Source organism: Portunus trituberculatus, chromosome 49 (genome assembly GCF_017591435.1).
Source record: "Portunus trituberculatus isolate SZX2019 chromosome 49, ASM1759143v1, whole genome shotgun sequence".
Taxonomy (NCBI): Eukaryota; Metazoa; Arthropoda; class Malacostraca; order Decapoda; family Portunidae; genus Portunus; species Portunus trituberculatus.
The window spans coordinates 683,767-707,667 of record NC_059303.1 but is presented as its reverse complement, the minus strand read 5'-3'; the positions used below and the strand labels follow the sequence as shown (position 1 = coordinate 707,667).

General features: G+C 44.7%; 1 protein-coding gene across 1 annotated transcript in view; it reads left to right on the top strand.

Annotated features, from left to right (window-relative positions):
* The first annotated feature begins 6,246 nt into the window (after positions 1-6,246).
* The window catches only part of LOC123499320 (general transcription factor 3C polypeptide 3-like), a 414,223-nt gene continuing 396,568 nt past the window's right edge, over positions 6,247-23,901 (top strand). The window contains 1 exon segment of the mRNA XM_045247142.1: positions 6,247-6,806. The gene's annotated coding sequence lies outside the window, so the exon portion shown is untranslated.

Below are 23,901 nucleotides of genomic sequence, written 5' to 3'. Positions count from 1 at the left end.
AATGCTCTCCTGGAGGTAAAGGTAGACAACCCTATCTTGGATTTATTTAACATGTCTTTCACTGCAGGCAAGCTTCCCGCTCTTGGAAAACAGCCATCGTCATCCCAATACCCAAAGGTGATGGCACTTTTCGCCTATTTCTCTCACCAGCTGTCTGTGTAAGATGATGGAACGGGTAATATTGAACAGGCTTATATACAAGGTGGGCCATGTACTCTCTGGCAATGTACATGGCTTCCTAAAAGGTCACTCTACAAGTCATTGTTTTGTTGAGTGTCTTATAAATAAGGATGCTACCTGCAGAGCTTTCGTTGATCTCAAGGGTGCCTTCGACAGGGCCAACAAAGATGTTATTATGGAGGAACTCATTCTCAAAGGTGTCAAAGGTAGATTATTAGGATGGATCAGGGACTATTTGTACAATAGAACAGCACAGGTTTGGTTTCAAGGTGCAGTCTCCTCTGAGGAAGTTTTGAGCTTGGAACACCACAGGGTGGAGTCCTTAGTCCAATGCTTTTCAATGTTTTAATGGACAAAATTGCACGCTGTTCCTTTCCAGGGCACCCAGGTCCTCATCTATGCTGATGACATACTCCTCCAATGCCTCACACCCAGGATTCTCCAGGTTGCTTTGTCACAACTGGCAGTGTTGTGTGTCCAAATGGGACTAGTGATTAATGAATGTATAACAAAATTTCAAGCTAGAGGGAATGTCTTTCGGCTGCCCACTGTAAATAACATTCCCATCCCTAGAGTTCATATACACAAGTACCTGTGTGTTCAGATGAGCTTTAGGAGGTCTCTTCAAGCCGTCCACTATGTTCGAGACCTCTGTCTACCACGGCTAGCACCACTTCGGCTGCTAGCCAACAGGGGCCTGGGGGTGGGCATTCCAGTCCTAAGAATGTTCTATATATTTGTCATACGGTCCCGTATTGATTATGCCGTCCCTGTTTTAATACAGTTTAGTGCCCCTCAACTCCGTCCCCTGGAGCTTGTTCAGAATGAAGTCATGCGGATAATCTTGGGATGTCCCAGGACTGCACGGATTGAAGTCCTCAGAGCTGAACTGCACCTACCGAATATTATGTTATGTGTAGGGTACAGGAAATTACTTGTCGCACAATTAGTCGGATGCTATGCACAGGCTCTGACTCTCTAAAGGGATCACTGACCCCCTGTTTCATGATCCTCGCACTCCTACAACACCATACCTCAGGAAGATCTTGGGAGTACTGACAAGTGTAGGTGTAGTCGAGGCTTGTATTAACGTTGTTATGTCACCGCTACAACCCGCCTGGAACCCTCACCGTGTCAGTGTTGATATTCACTCACTGCATCAGCCCAAGAGGGACTGGCTCCCCCATGTGCTGCAAGACATGTTCATGACTAAATTGTCCAAGTACCCCCACGTTCAGGCTATTCATGTTTATTGTGATGGGTCAGTCAATGGCAGCAGGTCTGGATGTGGGCTGTTCATCCGTGACTACATCTCTGCCAGTCTCTACACTGACACTGAGGTTTCCAGGCGGCTCCCTGCACCCATGTCTTCCACTAGAGCAGAACTGTATGCTGTACTGGAGGCACTCCACATTGTGGCACCTCTCCATAAGAATGTATATTTCTTTATTGACAGTCAGGCTGCATTGTACGCCCTTCAATCCACCTCCCCCATGGACTGTGATCTAGTTGATAAGTGTCTTGATCTCATCTACGCCCTAGAAGGTGCTGGTGCCACGGTCCATTTCATCTGAATACCCTCTCATGTGGGTATCCCGTTAAATGAAAAAGCAGACCACCTTGCTCAGTGTGCCCTACAAGATGACACAGTGGACCCTGGCACTGAGTACACTCTGGGTTATGTTAAGAGTAGCATCAAGGACTTTGTACAAAGTAGCATTAGTGATCAGTTGGAGCTTTGTTGCCATAGGGGCAGTAGCACTAGTCTTCACTATGCACATGTCTCCCAGAGCTGTGCTTACACCTACAGGAGACACACTGCATCACATGACAGGGTGGCAATGAGGCTCAGATTAGGCTACAAATACTTTTGGGAAGTCAGTGCTTCTCCTGGTGTGTGCTGTGTGCTACACCAAGGGGACACACTCTGCGTCACTATATCATGGAATGTCCTCTCATTGCTAAATTTAGGCCACAAGGTCAGCATGACTTGTACAGCCTCATTGACCATCTCCTAGACTCTGCCACCCTCAGGGATATACTCAGGGAATATCCTCAGTTTGCTCCCAGACTGTAGGATGTCTTAGGCAATAAGGTGTGCAATATGTGTATTTATTTATTGAAATATTTGTATTCTTGTTGTGTATATAGTCCAGAGTTATTTTTTTGATACTTTAACCTTAAGTCTTTGCCCAGGAGGGGTTGGCAAGGCCCATCCTCCTCCTTTGTTGTAATTATTTATTAATTCAACAATAAATGTATCAATCAATCAATCAGGAAGTCTCTCCAAGCCGTCCACTATATTTGAGACCTCTGTTTGCTATAGCTAGTACCAGTTCGGCTGAATGTGGGGAATGATAAGATATGCGTGCTCTTGTAGGCAGATGACATTGTAATTATGAATGAATCAGCAAATGAGTTTCAAAGCTTGTTGAATCCCGTAGATGGGTGTGGGAGAGACTTTGGGGGTAAGATCTAGCAGTGAGAAGAGCAAGGTAATGATTGTTAATAGGTCAGAGAATGAAAGAGAGTCAGTGTGGAGACTGGGGGAGAATGAGGTGCAACAGACTGATGAATACAAGTATCTGGGGATTAGGATGAGTTCAAATGGCTATGTATAGGAAAAGAATGAAAAGATAAGCAAGGTAAACCAGTGAGTAGGTCGACTAGGAAATGCAGCAAGGATGAGAGCAAACAAATATGATGTGCTGCGAGAAGTTTGTAAGAGCGTAGCTGTTCCAAGCATTATGTATGGTATGGATGTGATTGTGTGGAATGAAAATAAACTAGAGAAGTTAGAAGTAGGACAGAATAGAGCAACAAGAATGGCATTGAATGCACCAAGGTATGCAGCGGTAGAAGCTCTGAGGGGAGACACGGGCTGGAGTACTTTTAAAGAGACATGTAAAGGCAATGTTGAGGTACAAGGTAGATTTAGAGCGAATGGACAATGTTCGGCTGCAAGACTAGTGAGAAGTGTTTCTATGGAATGTTAAGAGTAGCAGGTGGGGGAAGAAGTGTGTCAAGATGGCAGTAAAAAAAGGTTTGGAAACTAGTTGGGCTTTTCAGCGGGTTGAGGGGAGGTATGTTGAGAGTGACTGGAGCATGGTTATTAGAAATGGGGAAGGCCGAGAGTGGGATGTAAGAGAGTGAGATTGACAGAGTAGTGAAACATGTGGGATTGATTGAGTGAATGGAAGAATATAAGATGGAACAAAAAGAGTACTTTAGAGTGGTACAGAGAGAAAGAGGCCCCGATGTATGAAAAGTGGTATGAGGGAAACCTGGGTGGTGACCTCTTCCGAGTGAGGGCACAGTGTATGGATGTGAATGCAAGGAGTTGCAGATGGTCAGAGTCCTGCAGCAAGGTGCGCCAGATGTGTGACATGGGAGAGGACGAGACAGTGGAACATGTGGTGTTGGAGTGTGTGAAGTATGCGAGAGACAGGAATGAAATTATGCAAGTGGTGCTGAGGGAATTGGGGAATGTTAGTGTGGAAATGATAGGAATTAAGGGCCGGAATGGATGGTGTTGCTGCTGGGATTGTATGGAGAGATGAATGACATGATGAATGAAGCTGTGAAGGAATTCTTGGAGAGAATATGGTGTGCTAGATATGTGAATCAATAAGGTGAATTTTGGTGATTATTTTCTGTTTGCCATTTTTCTCTTTTTCCTAACAGGTGCCTCATCGACCACCTCCTAGACTCCACCACTCTTAGGGATATACTCAAGGAATATCCTCAGTTTGCTCCCAGACTGTAGGATGTTTATGCAATAAGGTGTGCAATATGTGTATTTATTTATTTAAGTACTTGTACTCTTGTTATGTATACTGTCTATTTATATATTTTTGATACTTTAACCTTAAGTCTTTGCCTAGGGGGTAGGTGGCAAGGTCCATCCTCCTACTTTGTTGTATTTATTTATTAATGCAACAATAAGTGTAGCATCATCATCATCATCATTATCATTCTAACAGGTGAGGCCGTTACAAAGGCCTGTCAAGAAGCTGTCCAGAGTCACCTACAGGCCGATTGTGTTAGTTAACACAGTAGGAAAAGTGTTCAGTGCAGTTTTGAATAAAAGATTGTGTAAGTGGATTGAGAGAGATGGAGTGTTAGGTGAAGAGCAGAATGGGTTCCGTGTGGACAGGAGAGCTGAAGACAATATGTTTGTGATGAATGAATTGATTGAGAGAAAGAAAAAAGATGATAGCAAGTTATACTTAGGTTTTCTAGACATAGAGAAAGCATATGATAGGGTGAACAGAGAAATGCTAGGTAGAGTGCTAGAAAAGATTGGGTGAAGTGCAAAGATAGTTAACATAGTGTGAAGTATGTATGTGGATACAAGAGCTAAGTATAAACTAGGAGATGTAGAGACAGACTGGGTGAAGAGTGAAAGAGGAGTTAGGCAGGGTTGCATATTATCACTAACCCTCTTTAGCTTATATACAGAGGAACTGGCTGCTAGATTGAGGAGAATGAATGCAGGTGTAAATGTGGGGAATGATAAGATATGTGTGCTCTTGTATGCAGATGATGTTGTTATGAGTGAGTCGGCAGAAGAGCTTCAGAGTTTGCTTGATGTAGATGGGTATGGAAGAGACTTTGGAGTGAGGTTTATCAGTGAAAAGAACAAGGTAATGGTTGTGAATGGGTCAGAGGATGAGAGGAACTCAGTGTGGAGACTAGGTGAGAATGAGATGCAACAGACAGATGAATACAAGTACCTGGGGATGTGGATGAGTCCGGTTGGCTGCGTGTAAGACAAAGAATGAGAAGATAAGCATGGTGAGTCAGTGGGTAGGTCGGCTAGGAAGTGCAGCAAGGATGAGAGCGAGTAAATATGACGTGCTGCGAGAAGTTTGGAAGAGCGTGGCTGTTCCGAGCATCATGTATGGTATGGATGTGATTGCATGGAATGAAAGTGAACTAGAAAAGTTAGAAATAGGGCAGAATAGAGTTGCAAGAATGGCACTTAATGCACCTAGATATGCAGCAGTAGAGGCTCTTAGGGGAGACATGGGTTGGAGCACTTTTAGAGAAAGGTATGTAAAAGCGACCCTACGGTATAAGGCTAGGTTAGAGCGAATGAATGACGCTAGAATAGTGAGAAAAGTGTTTCTGTGGAATGTCAGGAGTAGCAAGTTGGGAAAAAAGTGTGTCAGGATGGTGGTGAAGAGTGGTCTAATAGCTAGTTGGGCTTTCCAGCAGGTAGAAGGAAGGCACTTAGAGAAGGACTGAAGTATGATAGTTAGAAATGGAGAGGGTAGAGAATGGGGTGTAAGGAAGAGGAGTGAGATAGACAGAGTAGTGAAAGGAGTGGGACTGAGTGACTGGAGAAATAGGATTGAGCAAAAGAGTACCTTGGAATGGTATAGAGAGAGAAAGAGGCCCCAATGTATGAAAAGTGGTTATGATGGAAGCCTGGGTGGGGTCCTTCTCTTCCGTGCTAGGGCACAGTACATGGATGTGAATGCAAGGAATTATAGATGGTTTGAGTCCCGCAGCAAAGTGTACCAGATGTGTGACATGGGAGAGGATGAGACAGTGGAGCATGTGGTGCTGGAGTGTGTGAAGTATGCCAGAGACAGGTATGAGATGATGCAAGTGGTGCTGAGGGAGCTGGGGCAGGACAGAGTGGAGATGACAGGAAGGGAATGGATGGTGGTGCTGCTGGGACTCTGTGGGGAGACGAATGGAAGGATGATTGAGGCTGTAAAAGAGTTCCTGGAGAGAATGTGGCGTGCTAAATGCAGGAACTAGTGGTGTGAAAGATGGTGATTGCCCTCTTTGTTTTTTTTTTTCTTATTTTCCCTACAGGCGCTGACGACTCAAAAGAAATTCTGCGTCACCTTTAGCATCAAGATCAAGATCAAGACCTGTAACATTAAGATCAAGATCAAGTTTAATGAAGCAAAACAAAACAAACAAAACAAGGATGATTGAGGCTGTGAAAGAGTTCCTGGAGAGAATGTGGCGTGTCAGATGCAGGAACTAGTGGTGTGAAAGATGGTGATTGCCCTCTTTGTTGTCTGGTGTTCTTTATGTTCCCTACAGGAGCTGCCGATACAAAGGCCTGACCCAGAAGAAATTCTGCGTCACCTGTACCATCAAGATCAAGATCAAGATCAACCAGCTCAAATAAAAAAAAAAAAGTCTTGCACTCCCTATGTCTTTCTCCTGATCCACTCTTGCCCTAGAGACCATCGAGCATTTTGGATTTCCTGCATTACGGTCTCGGCTCTCCGCCCTGAGCATCACAACACTACCTGCCCACGCTTCTGGTGGCCTCAGGCGTCCAGCTGCCCATCCCTCCTGGCAATTTGCTGTCCTGTGCCTTCTTGAGGAACACTGGCCAGTTCCCACGCCTGTGATACCCACACAGGACTACCCCAGGGCTCATAAGGATAAATCTATAGATCTTTGCGGCCTGAACAACAACAGTTGATTCAAAACGTATGAAACCAAAAGGACACAAAAAGTATCTAAGCCGGCGCTGTGCTGGGTCCATCAAACGCACAGCAGGAAAAAGATCACACAGAGAAGATGTGGATCTGAGGGATACAGGGATTGTATTATGCAGTGTTTTCAGGCGCTCGCCGACCTAATTGCTGCAGGTGAGGTAAACATCATTCAGATACTAACACTAGTTTATTTCATCATTTAGATACTATCATATTATTTTACTTACACCAACAGCAACATGGCTTATGTTACCCTTCTCATCTTGTGTTGGTGTAACTAAAAATTTACCATATCATTCTGTGTAATTTAATCAGAAAAGAAGGAGTAACATAGGTAGGTATTTACTTGTTACTTGTGTTTTCTGTTTTATCTGGCTCCATTTCCGCCAAGGCGCTCTGCAGGACCCACAATTTAATGAATTAACTTTATAATATATTGATCACACTTTGTATGCCATGTTGATCTTCTGTGTTTGCATGTCATAACAGTCGGAAAACAGGAAAGTTTTTGTCTTTCTTGAATTTAGAGAGCTCCACAATTTAATACAAAGAGGGAGTTTATTGTACAGTCTTGGGGCAGCAGAATTGACAGCGTGCAATCTGATATTTGAGAAATACTGTGGCTCGTGAAGTAATTCCAGTAAGCCTATGCCTGCCTGCTGTCCTGAAAATGGTGGTGCTACTTTGATTGCATTCTCTCTATTAACCAACAGACAGTATGCAGTTTTGAACAGGTTAGTGAGGTGCACAATGTGGCTTTGAGGCTAACCCATGACTGGATCATTGCATGCAGGCTCTTAGGTATTTCTTAAAGGCTTATTCTAATGTACAAAATATGGTAAAATGCAGGAGTTTCTGTGGTGATCTTAGAATTTGATTAACACTTATAATTAAGGGACGTCATATTCATGTCAAATGTTATGTGAATAGGAAAAAAAAAATGTAAGTATGTTTTGTTTGATTGGATTAGGTTTAATGTAGTACAATTAGTTTTATAGAATAAATCATATCATTAGTGAATATTTTAACTGTGTAAGTAATGAAAAATTTTGTCTGCCATGCTAGAGAATAAGAATCGTTTCTGATATGAAGGTGTTGGGAACTTTGGTTTCAAAATGTAGTTCCATGCTTCTGTTATAGGTAAGAGACTATATTATGTAAATTACTTGTGTACAGTAGCTCCCTATCATTTATAAAAGATTATGTTCTGACACAGTGGACGATATTATTTGACATGTTTGTTGTTTACAGTGAAGGTTGGCAGCCCTGCACAGTACATACTATGATGGTTGCTATATATTAGGACCTGGGAAATTGATCAACATATCAGCTTTACATCAAGCCATGCTTACCAACCTTATTGACACACCATATGATGAGACAGCAGGTCTTATATTGTTCATGATGCCACAGTTCGCTACACATTTTAAAGAGAATATTGGGAGTTGTGCATAATTGCTTTTGCCTATACATTTATTGTCAATCAACACCTCTTACAGTAACTTAGGGTTGGCAGATATTCTGAATAATAATCATAAGAATAGAAGAAAATAAGGGAAACTACAAGAAGCCATCAAGCCTACACATGGCAGTTCCTGTATGAAACATGCTTACCTACTTAACTTATCATTTCTTTCCATAGTTTTATCTGATTTTCTTTTAAAATCTCTTATCACTCAACATTAACAACCTAATTACTAATTCTACTCTATTCATTAACCATTTTATTTTAATATTATTCCTTCTTGTCTTTTTAAAATTTTAACTTTTTCAGGCTTAAAGCTGTGGATAGTGGCATACTTTGAAGACCATATGTTCAGTTTAGGTAAATGCTTAAAAAAAGTGAAGGCTGATCTTTCTATATTATCTATTTAGTTTGCCTTGAATATACCAAATACACTCAACCTTCATTTTTCTGAACTAAATGGTGCAGGAACCAGTCTGGATAATGCAAATGGTTCCTTTGTTTTAACAAATGTGGATATTGACACCTTAGACTTTTGTGGAAAATGTGAAATTTTATTTATTTTGGTTTCCCTGACCAATCAAACCAAAATAGATTTAATCTAAGTTAACCTAACACTAAAACCAACCTAACAGTGCCGAATATTGTGACTTATAAGTCAATCTGGCACATAAGTCGACCTCATATGATATTGTACTATAGATTTACCTTGCAGATAAGTCGACCCTCCTAAGCTATTACTTAGCCTGGCCCAAAGTTGTCCTGAATCACTATGTACTTGATGGTAAATTAAGTTTTATCAACAGTAAATTAAATAAAGCATTTCAAACATATTGAAAACATCAACTTCAAACATTTCAACATAAACGAACTGTCAGTTTCTACTTTTTTTCACTACTCACCTGTTTCACTATGATATCAGACAAACATTCATGTTTTTAAGCTAATGGTAAGTGTCCAACCACCTACAGTCCTGCTTCAAACACTGGAACAAAAGAAACGAAAATAACTACTACTCATTGGGACTGCACATATTCTCAAAAGGAATATGTTCAAGGGTGATGTGAATATTTCATAGGCAAGGGACTCAGGGAGGCCAGATAGGACTCCTGGTTCAGGGAGACTGTTTCTTTCTCCGCTATGTTGTGCTGGGGACTGACACTCTGTAGTAAGGAGGAACAACAACGTACAGTAAGTCCTCATTTTATAATAGTTTGGTTTACGATAAATTTGCAGAAACGATAGTTGACAATTACTACCATTTTTTCAATTTACAATAAGAAATTAACTGTTACGGTATTTAAAATTTTTGCCAAACTTGTTGCTGTGATTGTGGTGCCGCACCATGGTCAACTACGAACTAGTCACTTTCACACCGCCACTACAAACACACTGAAACCTTGTGTTCGGTGATATACTTACATTATTCTTCGCATTTAATACCAATCCCTGTCCAAAATGTCACAGAAACATAGTTTAGATTGTGGTGAAGACATTAAGACTGCAAAAAGCTTTCAGTTTTATTTTACTTTCATTAAACCTTTCACTGTACTATGATGCACTCTCGCTTTGTTTACTCTCAATGGAAGTTTAAGTCAGGGGTTAAACTTGTTATAATCGGTTCGCTTAACAAAGTTTCGCTTAACGAAGGGTTTTTTAGGAACGTAACCCCTTCGTTAAGCAGGGGTTGCCTGTATATGACGAGAAACGTAAAAAGGCGAGATAGTCCACAATCTCAGCTTTTTTCAAACCTGTAGCTAGACCATCCATTTCACCCACTGGACCTTCATCTTTATCAATTAAAGCTGGGTTATCAACTTCAAGTGATGAGTTTGAAGGATATGATTCACCTGCTTCACACTCGGACGGTGCGTTACCCACTTCATCTGCCACATCAGCTGATCATTCTCCCATGAGCCCTCCTTCCGAGTAAGGCAGGTGAGGTCCTTGCTATCCCCTAGCCTCGGGAGGGACAAAGGAAGGGCACAAATAGACCTCTAGCCTCGGAGAGGACCTATACAGAAGATTAACATTAAGAAAGCTAAGTAAAACAGTATTCTTGTTGTTCAATTTTTTTTTTTCGGTAATACATGTAAAAGTCAGGTTCAGTTTATGCTAATTTGCTTTACAATAAGGTTTTAAGGAACGTACTTCTATCGTAAATCGTGGACTTACTGTACCTACACAGATACCATAGTTTATTACTATTGAGTATTTTATTGATACAAAAGCTTAAAACATGATACCTAAAATAATCTAAAATATTTAAAAACATAAAATGATATTTAAACTTTTGTGCGTAAACAGTTATTCAAATGGAATGCTCGTCACTAGGTGACAACACTGAGCAGTCAACCATGATCATTTTGTTATGAAACGATCGTTTTTATGTTTTGTATCAATAAGATATTTTAAAGTAATAAACTACATTATTGTGTAGGTACGTTATTCTTCCTACTTACTATGGAATGTCAGTACAGTAATTGCCTGCGTATCCGAATCGCCAATATCCAGAATACGCTACTATCTGGAGCTACCCCCAAAGGGTATTGAAACCTGCCGTGCACGCGATCCATCGATCCCGCTAGGCAGCAACACTTACTCCCATGCTCTCCCGCTCTCACCCGCAGACAGCTTGAGTAATGGTGACGCTATTTGGCGAGTTTGTGGTGTTCTTCATCATTCCAGCATGGCTGGAGTGCCTACTGTTTCTGTGCATGGTGACATATGTCATCATGGTTTCTGTCACAGACACCTGTTTTTCATACAAAATATAGCAGTTCCACTGCTCCACATACCTTTTCGCCGAGAAACCACTCGCTTTAGCGTTACGCCTGGCAGCGAGGCGCTCATTGCTGCCGCTAGCACACTGCGTGGGCAACCGTCAGTTATTTCTCGGCGCGCAGAGCGAGTAGACCTGCGTTTCCGCCGCTGCTTCCTTTCTTCCTCGCCTTTTTTTCGCCTTCTTTTCTCCTCCTGTTTCTATGGAGGAAGATTTTAGGGATGTTCCTGTGTCTCCGAGGCTGTCTGTTCCCGTCCTGGAGGGTGTTTTGGCCAGCCATATGGACGCCCCTGCCGGTCCTTCTGCAGTGTTTACGTCTCCTTTGCCACAGCCCACGAGGCGGATTTGCTCTAGGCCTGACTGTTCCAGGGTCTTGGGTAGTGTCCTCCATGATCCTCATTCGGTCTGTATCAAGTGCAGGGAGTTCTGCAGCCTAGGTAAGAGGTGTGATGAGTGTTCTGGCTGGAGCAAGGATAAGATTCTTACCGCCTACAAGTATCAATGTGGGTTGAGGCGCAAGCAGGAGGCTAAAGCTAACTTAAAGGGTAAGTCTAAGGGCTCTCTTACCCGGTCTGGTATCAGCAGTGACACGAGCCATATGTCTGGGGATTCTAGCTCTCAGGTCTCCTCTGCTGGTTCTGTTGGAGGTGTTGCCCTTCAGGCAGGCAGTGTAATTTCTCAGGATGAGCTCACTGCTGATGATTCAGCTTCTCAGCAGGGGTCTAAGCCTCCAGTCTCTATAGATCTTTCCCTGTTTTTGGAATCCTGGCAGGAGCAACTCCTTGCTTCTGTTGACAGCCTGGTGTCTTCACGGTTGGGAGAGTTACATAACCCTGTGTTTTCCCTGGCTACTGACCCACCTCTTTCAGCTCTCCCCTCGTCCTCGGACAGAGACCTGATGAAGTTCAGTGTCCTGCCCCCCCAGAGTCCTGACGCAAAAAGGTGTGTGCAGTCACATCAAGTCAGGGGGCCATGGGGGGGCCGTCCGGGGGCTTGAGGTGGCCTCCTAAGGATGACGCTAGAAGGATCAAGAAGTCCTGCCCCACCTCAGTGGTGATCGGTGCCCTGGCTCCTTCCCAGGCCCGGTCGGTGGGGGGGGACAGGGAGAGGGTGGACCAGTGCACTGCTCCTGGCCCCTCCCCCAAGGCCCAGGGTGAGGGCCCAGGCAAGGGTGATGCTCTGCCCCTTCGCCTACCAGGTGGCTTGCCCACGCCCTTTCCACGGGCTGCCACCTATGTCCTTTCGGCCGCTAGGGGCTCAGAGTCAGCCGACCCCCCTATGTCCTACCAAACCCACTGTCTTACGCTAGAGAGGCACCAGGACCTCCTCTCCCCTCGAGGTGTGCGCTTCCCCTCTGAGGCTGGTGTCTCCGCTCCTGGAGGCACCCCCCGGACTGCCCGTCTCCTGGGTAGTGACCTTCTCCTCATGGATAGCACTGATAGACAGGTACTCCATGGTTCTCCCCGACCTTCTTGTTCGGGGTGGCAGGGCCTGGCTTCCTTGTCTCCAGGACCTGCCCCGTCCCTCCACATCCCGGGGGTGCTGGAGGAGGATGAGACCCAGCCCCCATCGGCCTCCATGTACCATCGCATGATGGATTACATCAATTCAGTGTTTGAGGATGCGAGGGGCCAAAGGCTTGAGCAAGAGGGTCCTCTCGCGCCTGGAGCTGGTGCACCTGAGTCACAGGGAGGGCCAATTCTCCTCGCTAGGGCTCAACCCCTCCAGTTCTTCAGGGAGCAAGCCAACAATGCTTACCTGAAGGCCAATGACAGGAAGCCGGCTTCTCTTGGTTATCCTTCAGGCAGGTTTGCCAGGATGTACGCAGTATTGGACCAGGAAGGCTCAGGGAAGGCTACTGCCGTTAACCAGGACTTGCACCATGCCTTGAACTCGGGCTCCCGTGAGCCAAGGGTTATCCGTGACCAGGAGGAGGTCGCCAGGATGGAGGGAGTGGTTGGTCGTTCTCTGGACGCACTCAACTACTCTTTTTGGTGCTTAGGTGCCCTTCACCTACTGACGGTACTGCATCTCCCCTCACACCTGTTGGATTTAGAGGGACAGCTCTTTAAGGCTGTTCGTTTGGCCTTGAATGACATCTGCCGTGATTCTACTTACGTCAATGCCAATCTTCTGGCCTGGAGAAGGGAGTCCTACATTGCCCACCTCAGACCCACCTTCTCTCAGGTGGAGAAGGGCATCCTTAGACGGTCCGCCATCTTTTCTCCTCTCCTCTTTGATGAGGCCAAGCTGCAGGAGGCATTCCAGTCTTCCAAGAGTAATGCTGCCATGACTTTCCATGAGACTGCTCTCAGGGCCCTGGCTCGTCCATGTCCGGCCACCGGTACTCCCTTGGTGGAGCACAGTTCTCATCTTCCTGCCCCCTCAGCCTCGAGGCCTCCGGCTGCTCCTCCCCGGCGAGCACAAGTTCACCCTTGTCTTGGGATTCCTCGGGGTGGATCTTCCGGACCGCTCTCTGCCCGCCCTAGTGGGCAGTCAGGAGGACGGAGGGGTAAGCCATTTCGGAAATGACAGTCTTTCTCACCATGGGGTGGTGGGGGGCTGTCTGGCCCTTTGCTGGGAAGGTTGGCTCAAGATCGGGGCAGAGGAATGGGTCCTCAGCGTTCTGCGGGAAGGCTACCAGATCCCCTTCTCTTCCCCTCCACCCCTGACCTCTCTCTTTGAGGATCGCAGGGGTTATGCCCCAGGGTCACCCAAGCGTCTCGCCCCTCGAGATGGAGCTCCAGCGTCTCTGGACAAAAGGGGCTATAGAGGAAGCGCCTCCCTCCCCCAGGTTTCTACAGCCATGTGTTTGTCGTTCCAAAGGCCACAGGTGGGTTCCGCCCCATCATCGACCTCTCCCTCCTCAACAAGTACGTCATCACCACCAAATTCAGGATGGAGACTGTCCGGACGGTAATGTCGGCCATCCGACAGGACGACTGGATGGTGTCACTGGACCTTCAGGACGCATATCTTCAGGTGCCCATTCATCCCCACAGCCGTCAGTTCCTGCGCTTTGTGTGGGAGGGGTACCACTTTCAGTTTTGAGTCCTCTGCTTCGGTCTCTCCACTGCTCCGCAGGTTTTCACTCGTCTGATGGCTCCTGTCTCGGCGGAGTTCCATCGTCGGGCTTCCGCATCCTTCGCTACCTCGACGACTGGTTGGTACTGGCCTCTTCAGCGGTAGAAGCTCGACACGCCACAGCTTGTCTGCTCAGGCTCTGCTCGGACCTGGGCATCCGAGTAAATTGGGAGAAGTCATCCTGACCCCTGCACAGGAAGACCTTCCTCGGGATGGTGATTCGCTCCCCTCTTTTGAGGGTTTTCCCGACCCAGGGGAGGATTCGAGGCCTCCAGGATTTACTCCGCTCCTTCCTCAGTTGCCCGTCCCCCAGCGGAGCACTGGTTGAGACTTCTGGGGCACATGTCTTCCCTCATACATCTAGTGCCGGGATCCAGGAGGCGGGACGTCTCCTGCAGATCCAACTGAACCAGCAATGGGACAGGTGGTCGATGCTAGACGACCATCCGGTCAGCTGGGACAGTGCTTCACGTCAGGACCTGGAATGGTGGCTGGAGGACGAGAACTTGGGGCAGGGTCAGCCTCTTCAGGTTGCCATTCCGGACCACCTTCTCTACACGGATGCCTCTACAGTCGGCTGGGGTGCGTCGCTCCTCCAGGCTTCTGTGAGTGGCCTGTGGAACATCCAGGAACAGACGCCCACGTGAACGTTTTAGAACTCCGTGCGATCCGCCTCGGCCTCCAGCACTTCACGGAGGTGGTGAGGGGCTCAGTTGTCGCTGTCTTCTCGGACAACACCACGGCCCTCGCTTACCTGCACAGGAGGGGTACTCACTCTATCCTTCTCAACCTCGAGGCACGCCAGGTCCTCGACTGGGCAGAAGCGCATGCAGTGTCGATCTTGCCCCAGTTTGTGAGGGGCTCAGTCAATGTGGTGGCCGACTGCCTCAGCCGCCGACACCAATCCCTGTCCACAGAGTGGACCTTACATATGGATGTTTGTCACCTGCTGTGGCGGGTCTGGGGCTACCCGACAGTCGACCTGTTTGCCACTCGTCTCAATTACCGGATTCCGAACTTTGTGTCCCCCTTTCAGGATCCGGCGGCCATCGCCACAGACGCCTTCCTCTACAATTGGGACAACCAGGATCTGTACGCCTTTCCACCCTTCCCCCTCATCAGGAGAGTTCTCAACAAACTCCGGGCTTCCTGGAACACCTGTCTCATCCTCATAGCCCCTTACTGGCCTCAGAAGGAATGGTTTCCAGATCTGTTGGCGGCATCGGTGGAGCCTCCCCGTCGCCTCCCTCTTCACAAAGATCTATTGAGACAGCCACACATCCACAAGTTCCACATCGGTCTCCCCGGGCTTCAGCTGACAGGGTGGAGACTATCCAGCGCTTTCTGAGGCACAGGGGTTTCTCCTCTAAGGTGGCCCAGTTCTTATCTCATGACAAGAGGCCTTCCTCTGCTTCCAACTATCAGCACAAGTGGAAGGTGTACAGGAAGTGGTGCAAAGATCACGGCCACACTGTCTCCAATCCCACGGTCCAAAAGGTCGCAGATTTTCTCGTTCACCTGCGCCAGGATTGCAATCTCTACCTCTGCCATTAAGGGTTATAAGGCCATGCTGAATGGAGTCTTTGCAATCAGGGGCGTGGACCTCAACAATGACCGGGTGTTGAGTGCTATTGTCAAGGCGTGCTCTTCTCAACCCCGCAGACCTACTAGGAATCTTAGTCCTTCCTGGAACCTGGATGTAGTTCTTCGCTACCTGTCCAAGGCCCCCTTCGAGCCCCTTCGGCTTTCGTCCTCCAGGGACCTGACCAGGAAGACTCTTTTTCTCCTGGCATTAGCTACAGCGCAGAGGATAGGGGAGATCCAGGCCCTCTCCTCCCGGACTAGCTGGCAAGGACAGAATCTTATGGTCTGCTATCTCCCTGAGTTCATTGCTAAGATGGATATGGGAGTTCACAGCACGCCCCGGGAATTCCATATTAAGAGCCTTACTTCCATTCTCGGTTCCATGGATGAGGAGCGCTTTTTGTGCCCTGTTTGGGCTCTCTGCCACTACTTACAACGGACTGCTTCAGAGACAAAGCCCAGGAATCTGTTTGTTGCAATTAAACGCCCTTCTCGACCTATGTCGAAAGCGGCCATCTCATACTTCCTCAGGGATACCATGAAGTCTGCCCATGAGGCTGTTTCTGACTCTGTCTGCCTCGAGGTCAATGCCCGTGCCCATGACATCCGTGGCATTGCTGCCTCCATGCTCCTCTGGGAAAACTGCTCGGTTCCGACCATCCTGAAGGCAGCACGCTGGAGGACTCACTCGGTCTTTGCCGACCATTATCTCCGCGATATAGTGTGGAAGGAAGGCGACATTTTTTCCCTGGGTCCAGTTGTTGCAGCTGGTCACATTGTGGGCTGACAACTACCACAAGGTCCTCCTTGCTCTGGGGTAACGCTTTGGCTCCCTCAGGTGAACACCCCAGTGCTCACTTACACTGCTCGTCTTAGTTGATTGGGTCAGTAGCCGGGGTTCTCTCCTCTGCCTCAGGGTATTGAGCACGCTCCTGGAACACTCATCCCCTGACCCCTAAGGCCTGCTCCCTTTTAGACACATGGGTTAGGAGGACCTCCCAAACCCTCAGCCGAGCCCGCTGGCACCCATATGCTGCCCGGCCTCAGCCAAGAGGTTAGTATCTACATATGGACAGTTTGTTTTCACCCTCTACGCCTGGCACTTTCTTCTGACTCCTGCCTCCTTCAATGTTGGAGTCTGCTATATTTTGTATGAAAAACAGGTGTCTGTGACAGAGATCTAATTTTTAATACTAAAATTAATTTCTTCACTTACCTGTTTTTCATACAAAACTTCACTGCCCTCCCTTCCTCCCCCAGTCAAGTTCTTGAGAAATAACTGACGGTTGCCCAGGCAGTGTGCTAGCGGCAGCAATGAGCGCCGCGCTGCCAGGCGTAGCGCTAAAGCGGGTGGTTTCTCGGCGAAAAGGTATGTGGAGCAGTGGAACTGCTATATTTTGTATGAAAAACAGGTAAGTGAAGAAATTAATTTTAGTATTAAAAATTAGATATATATTTAATGTGCTTGCATACATTGTTTTCATACCAATTTGGGTTATGTACATGCTTTTCTCAATTTATGTGGGGTTGGGAGAGGAAATTTCGTGTATCTGGATATTTCACGTATCCAGCAGGGCCTTTGCTGCTGTAATCAGGATACACGGGCAATTACTGTATGTGCAGTCCTCATGAGTAGCAGTTTCTGATTTTTACCGTCTCTTACTAGAATAACATGTAAACACAGTCCTTAGGCCAAGTTCAGTAGCAGTTTTCTGGTATGCTGATGTTACTGGAGGAAATACATATTTGAAGGTTGCTGTATTATACCTACCCTGTAAGTCAACCTTTAGTTTTGACCGTAAAAAAGACCTTAAAAACTCTACTTATAGGTCGCAATATACAATAATTACCGAGTGCACAGAAAAAGAAAAAGATAGATGTGAAGTACAATTAATATACTACCACATCATGCAACCATGCCATGCGATGCTGGGTGTATCCACATTGCCAGCTTCACGCATTGTTCCCCCTTGAAATTCTCTATCTATTTTTATGCCAGCTTTCTAGCTGCTGCACATACCACTTTATAAAGGCAGTATCTAATGCAGCATCTTTTCCACTCCTTACATTTTTCCTTGGTCCATTTTCACCACTTTTACTTGATGATGCATCCTCACAGTACTTGGTGGAATATTCTACCAGTTTATCTTTTGATTTACTTAAGTCTGACATAGTTTGCTTGGCCATACCATACTCCTCACAAACACTCAAAACACTAGCTTCTTCCTGTAATTTTCTTATTAATTGCAGCTTTTAAGTTAAAACTAACATCCTTGGGAGGCATAATCAAGAGTTCTAAGGCACTGAAAATGCACAAACTTACTCACTGATACCAGACAATACACAGTGTTCACAGTGTTTTGTATCAATAAGATATTCTAAAGTAATAAACTACATTATTGTGTAGGTACGTTATTCTTCCTACTTACTACGGAATGTCAGTACAGTAATTGCCTGCGTATCCAAATCGCCAATATTCAGAATACGCTACTATCTGGAGCTACCCCCAAAGGGTATTGAAACCTGCCGTGCACGCGATCCATCGATCTCGCTAGGCAGCGACACTTACTCCCATGCTCTCCCGCTCTCACCCGCAGACAGCTTGAGTAATGGTGACACTATTTGGCGAGTTTGTGGCATTCTTCATCATTCCAGCATGGCTGGAGTGCCTACTGTTTCTTTGCATGGTGACATATGTCATCATGGTATACATTTAATGTGCTTGCATACATTGTTTTCATACCAATTTGGGTTATGTACATGCTTTTCTCAATTTATATGGGGTTGGGAGAGGAAATTTTGTGTATCTGGATATTTCACGTATCCAGCAGGGCCTTTGCTGCTGTAGTCAGGATACCCGGGCAATTATTGTATGTGCAGTCCTCATGAGTAGCAGTTTCTGATTTTTACCGTGTCTTACTAGAATAACATGTAAACACAGCCCTTAGGCCAAGTTCAGTAGCAGTTTTCTGGTATGCTGATGTTACTGGTGCAAATACATATTTGAAGGTTGCTGTATTATACCTACCCTGTAAGTCAACCTTTAGTTTTGACCGTAAAAGACCTTAAAACTCTACTTATAGGTCGCAATATACAATAATTACCGAGTGCACAGAAAAAGAAAAAGATAGATAGACGTGAAGTACAATTAATATACTACCACATCATGCAACCATGCCATGCGATGCTGGGTGTATCCGCATTGTTCCCCCTTGAAATTCTCTATCTATTTTTATGCCAGCTTTCTGGCTGCTGCACATACCACTTTATAAAGGCAGTATCTAATGCAGCATCTTTTCCACTCCTTACATTTTTCCTTGGTCCATTTTCACCACTTTTACTTGATGATGCATCCTCACAGTACTTGGTGGAATATTCTACCAGTTTATCTTTTGATTTACTTAAGTCTGACATAGTTTGCTTGGCCATACCATACTCCTCACAAACAATCAAAACACTAGCTTCTTCCTGTAATTTTCTTATTAATTGCAGCTTTTAAGTTAAAACTAACACCCTTGGGAGGCATAATCAAGAGTTCTAAGGCACTGAAAATGCACAAACTTACTCACTGATACCAGACAATACACAGTGTTCACAGTGTTTTGTATCAATAAGATATTCTAAAGTAATAAACTACATTATTGTGTAGGTACGTTATTCTTCCTACTTACTACGGATTGTCAGTACAGTAATTGCCTGCGTATCCGAATCGCCAATATCCAGAATAAGCTACTATCTGGAGCTACCCCCAAAGGGTATTGAAACCTGCCGTGCACGCGATCCATCGATCTCGCTAGGCAGCGACACTTACTCCCATGCTCTCCCGCTCTCACCCGCAGACAGCTTGAGTAATGGTGACACTATTTGGCGAGTTTGTGGCATTCTTCATCATTCCAGCATGGCTGGAGTGCCTACTGTTTCTTTGCATGGTGACATATGTCATCATGGTATACATTTAATGTGCTTGCATACATTGTTTTCATACCAATTTGGGTTATGTACATGCTTTTCTCAATTTATATGGGGTTGGGAGAGGAAATTTTGTGTATCTGGATATTTCACGTATCCAGCAGGGCCTTTGCTGCTGTAGTCAGGATACCCGGGCAATTATTGTATGTGCAGTCCTCATGAGTAGCAGTTTCTGATTTTTACCGTGTCTTACTAGAATAACATGTAAACACAGCCCGTAGGCCAAGTTTTTTAGCAGTTTTCTGGTATGCTGATGTTACTGGTGCAAATACATATTTGAAGGTTGCTGTATTATACCTACCCTGTAAGTCAACCTTTAGTTTTGACCGTAAAAGACCTTAAAAACTCTACTTATAGGTCGCAATATACAATAATTACCGAGTGCACAGAAAAAGAAAAAGATAGACGTGAAGTACAATTAATATACTACCACATCATGCAACCATGCCATGCGATGCTGAGTGTATCCGCATTGTTCCCCCTTGAAATTCTCTATCTATTTTTATGCCAGCTTTCTGGCTGCTGCACATACCACTTTATAAAGGCAGTATCTAATGCAGCATCTTTTCCACTCCTTACATTTTTCCTTGGTCCATTTTCACCACTTTTACTTGATGATGCATCCTCACAGTACTTGGCGGAATATTCTACCAGTTTATCTTTTGATTTACTTAAGTCTGACATAGTTTGCTTGGCCATACCATACTCCTCACAAACAATCAAAACACTAGCTTCTTCCTGTAATTTTCTTATTAATTGCAGCTTTTAAGTTAAAACTAACACCCTTGGGAGGCATAATCAAGAGTTCTAAGGCACTGAAAATGCACAAACTTACTCACTGATACCAGACAATACACAGTGTTCACAGTGTTTTGTATCAATAAGATATTCTAAAGTAATAAACTACATTATTGTGTAGGTACGTTATTCTTCCTACTTACTACGGATTGTCAGTACAGTAATTGCCTGCGTATCCGAATCGCCAATATTCAGAATACGCTACTATCTGGAGCTACCCCCAAAGGGTATTGAAACCTGCCGTGCACGCGATCCATCGATCTCGCTAGGCAGCGACACTTACTCCCATGCTCTCCCGCTCTCACCCGCAGACAGCTTGAGTAATGGTGACACTATTTGGCAAGTTTGTGGCATTCTTCATCATTCCAGCATGGCTGGAGTGCCTACTGTTTCTTTGCATGGTGACATATGTCATCATGGTATACATTTAATGTGCTTGCATACATTGTTTTCATACCAATTTGGGTTATGTACATGCTTTTCTCAATTTATATGGGGTTGGGAGAGGAAATTTTGTGTATCTGGATATTTCACGTATCCAGCAGGGCCTTTGCTGCTGTAGTCAGGATACCCGGGCAATTATTGTATGTGCAGTCCTCATGAGTAGCAGTTTCTGATTTTACCGTGTCTTACTAGAATAACATGTAAACACAGCCCTTAGGCCAAGTTCAGTAGCAGTTTTCTGGTATGCTGATGTTACTGGTGCAAATACATATTTGAAGGTTGCTGTATTATACCTACCCTGTAAGTCAACCTTTAGTTTTGACCGTAAAAAAGACCTTAAAAACTCTACTTATAGGTCGCAATATACAATAATTACCGAGTGCACAGAAAAAGAAAAAGATAGATAGACGTGAAGTACAATTAATATACTACCACATCATGCAACCATGCCATGCGATGCTGGGTGTATCCGCATTGTTCCCCCTTGAAATTCTCTATCTATTTTATGCCAGCTTTCTGGCTGCTGCACATACCACTTTATAAAGGCAGTATCTAATGCAACATCTTTTCCACTCCTTACATTTTTCCTTGGTCCATTTTCACCACTTTTACTTGATGATGCATCCTCACAGTACTTGGTGGAATATTCTACCAGTTTATCTTTTGATTTACTTAAGTCTGACATAGTTTGCTTGGCCATACCATACTCCTCACAAACAATCAAAACACTAGCTTCTTCCTGTAATTTTCTTATTAATTGCAGCTTTTAAGTTAAAACTAACACCCTTGGGAGGCATAATCAAGAGTTCTAAGGCACTGAAAATGCACAAACTTACTCACTGATACCAGACAATACACAGTGTTCACAGTGTTTTGTATCAATAAGATATTCTAAAGTAATAAACTACATTATTGTGTAGGTACGTTATTCTTCCTACTTACTACGGATTGTCAGTACAGTAATTGCCTGCGTATCCGAATCGCCAATATCCAGAATACGCTACTATCTGGAGCTACCCCCAAAGGGTATTGAAACCTGCCGTGCACGCGATCCATCGATCTCGCTAGGCAGCGACACTTACTCCCATGCTCTCCCGCTCTCACCCGCAGACAGCTTGAGTAATGGTGACACTATTTGGCGAGTTTGTGGCATTCTTCATCATTCCAGCATGGCTGGAGTGCCTACTGTTTCTTTGCATGGTGACATATGTCATCATGGTATACATTTAATGTGCTTGCATACATTGTTTTCATACCAATTTGGGTTATGTACATGCTTTTCTCAATTTATATGGGGTTGGGAGAGGAAATTTTGTGTATCTGGATATTTCACGTATCCAGCAGGGCCTTTGCTGCTGTAGTCAGGATACCCGGGCAATTATTGTATGTGCAGTCCTCATGAGTAGCAGTTTCTGATTTTTACCGTGTCTTACTAGAATAACATGTAAACACAGCCCTTAGGCCAAGTTCAGTAGCAGTTTTCTGGTATGCTGATGTTACTGGTGCAAATACATATTTGAAGGTTGCTGTATTATACCTACCCTGTAAGTCAACCTTTAGTTTTGACCGTAAAAGACCTTAAAACTCTACTTATAGGTCGCAATATACAATAATTACCGAGTGCACAGAAAAGAAAAGATAGATAGACGTGAAGTACAATTAATATACTACCACATCATGCAACCATGCCATGCGATGCTGGGTGTATCCGCATTGTTCCCCCTTGAAATTCTCTATCTATTTTATGTCAGCTTTCTGGCTGCTGCACATACCACTTTATAAAGGCAGTATCTAATGCAGCATCTTTTCCACTCCTTACATTTTTCCTTGGTCCATTTTCACCACTTTTACTTGATGATGCATCCTCACAGTACTTGGTGGAATATTCTACCAGTTTATCTTTTGATTTACTTAAGTCTGACATAGTTTGCTTGGCCATACCATACTCCTCACAAACAATCAAAACACTAGCTTCTTCCTGTAATTTTCTTATTAATTGCAGCTTTTAAGTTAAAACTAACATCCTTGGGAGGCATAATCAAGAGTTCTAAGGCACTGAAAATGCACAAACTTACTCACTGATACCAGACAATACACAGTGTTCACAGTGTTTTGTATCAATAAGATATTCTAAAGTAATAAACTACATTATTGTGTAGGTACGTTATTCTTCCTACTTACTACGGATTGTCAGTACAGTAATTGCCTGCGTATCCGAATCGCCAATATCCAGAATACGCTACTATCTGGAGCTACCCCCAAAGGGTATTGAAACCTGCCGTGCACGCGATCCATCGATCTCGCTAGGCAGCGACACTTACTCCCATGCTCTCCCGCTCTCACCCGCAGACAGCTTGAGTAATGGTGACACTATTTGGCGAGTTTGTGGCATTCTTCATCATTCCAGCATGGCTGGAGTGCCTACTGTTTCTTTGCATGGTGACATATGTCATCATGGTATACATTAATGTGCTTGCATACATTGTTTTCATACCAATTTGGGTTATGTACATGCTTTTCTCAATTTATATGGGGTTGGGAGAGGAAATTTTGTGTATCTGGATATTTCACGTATCCAGCAGGGCCTTTGCTGCTGTAGTCAGGATACCCGGGCAATTATTGTATGTGCAGTCCTCATGAGTAGCAGTTTCTGATTTTTACCGTGTCTTACTAGAATAACATGTAAACACAGCCCTTAGGCCAAGTTCAGTAGCAGTTTTCTGGTATGCTGATGTTACTGGTGCAAATACATATTTGAAGGTTGCTGTATTATACCTACCCTGTAAGTCAACCTTTAGTTTTGACCGTAAAAAAAAGACCTTAAAAACTCTACTTATAGGTCGCAATATACAATAATTACCGAGTGCACAGAAAAAGAAAAAGATAGACGTGAAGTACAATTAATATACTACCACATCATGCAACCATGCCATGCGATGCTGGGTGTATCCGCATTGTTCCCCCCTTGAAATTCTCTATCTATTTTTATGCCAGCTTTCTGGCTGCTGCACATACCACTTTATAAAGGCAGTATCTAATGCAGCATCTTTTCCACTCCTTACATTTTTCCTTGGTCCATTTTCACCACTTTTACTTGATGATGCATCCTCACAGTACTTGGT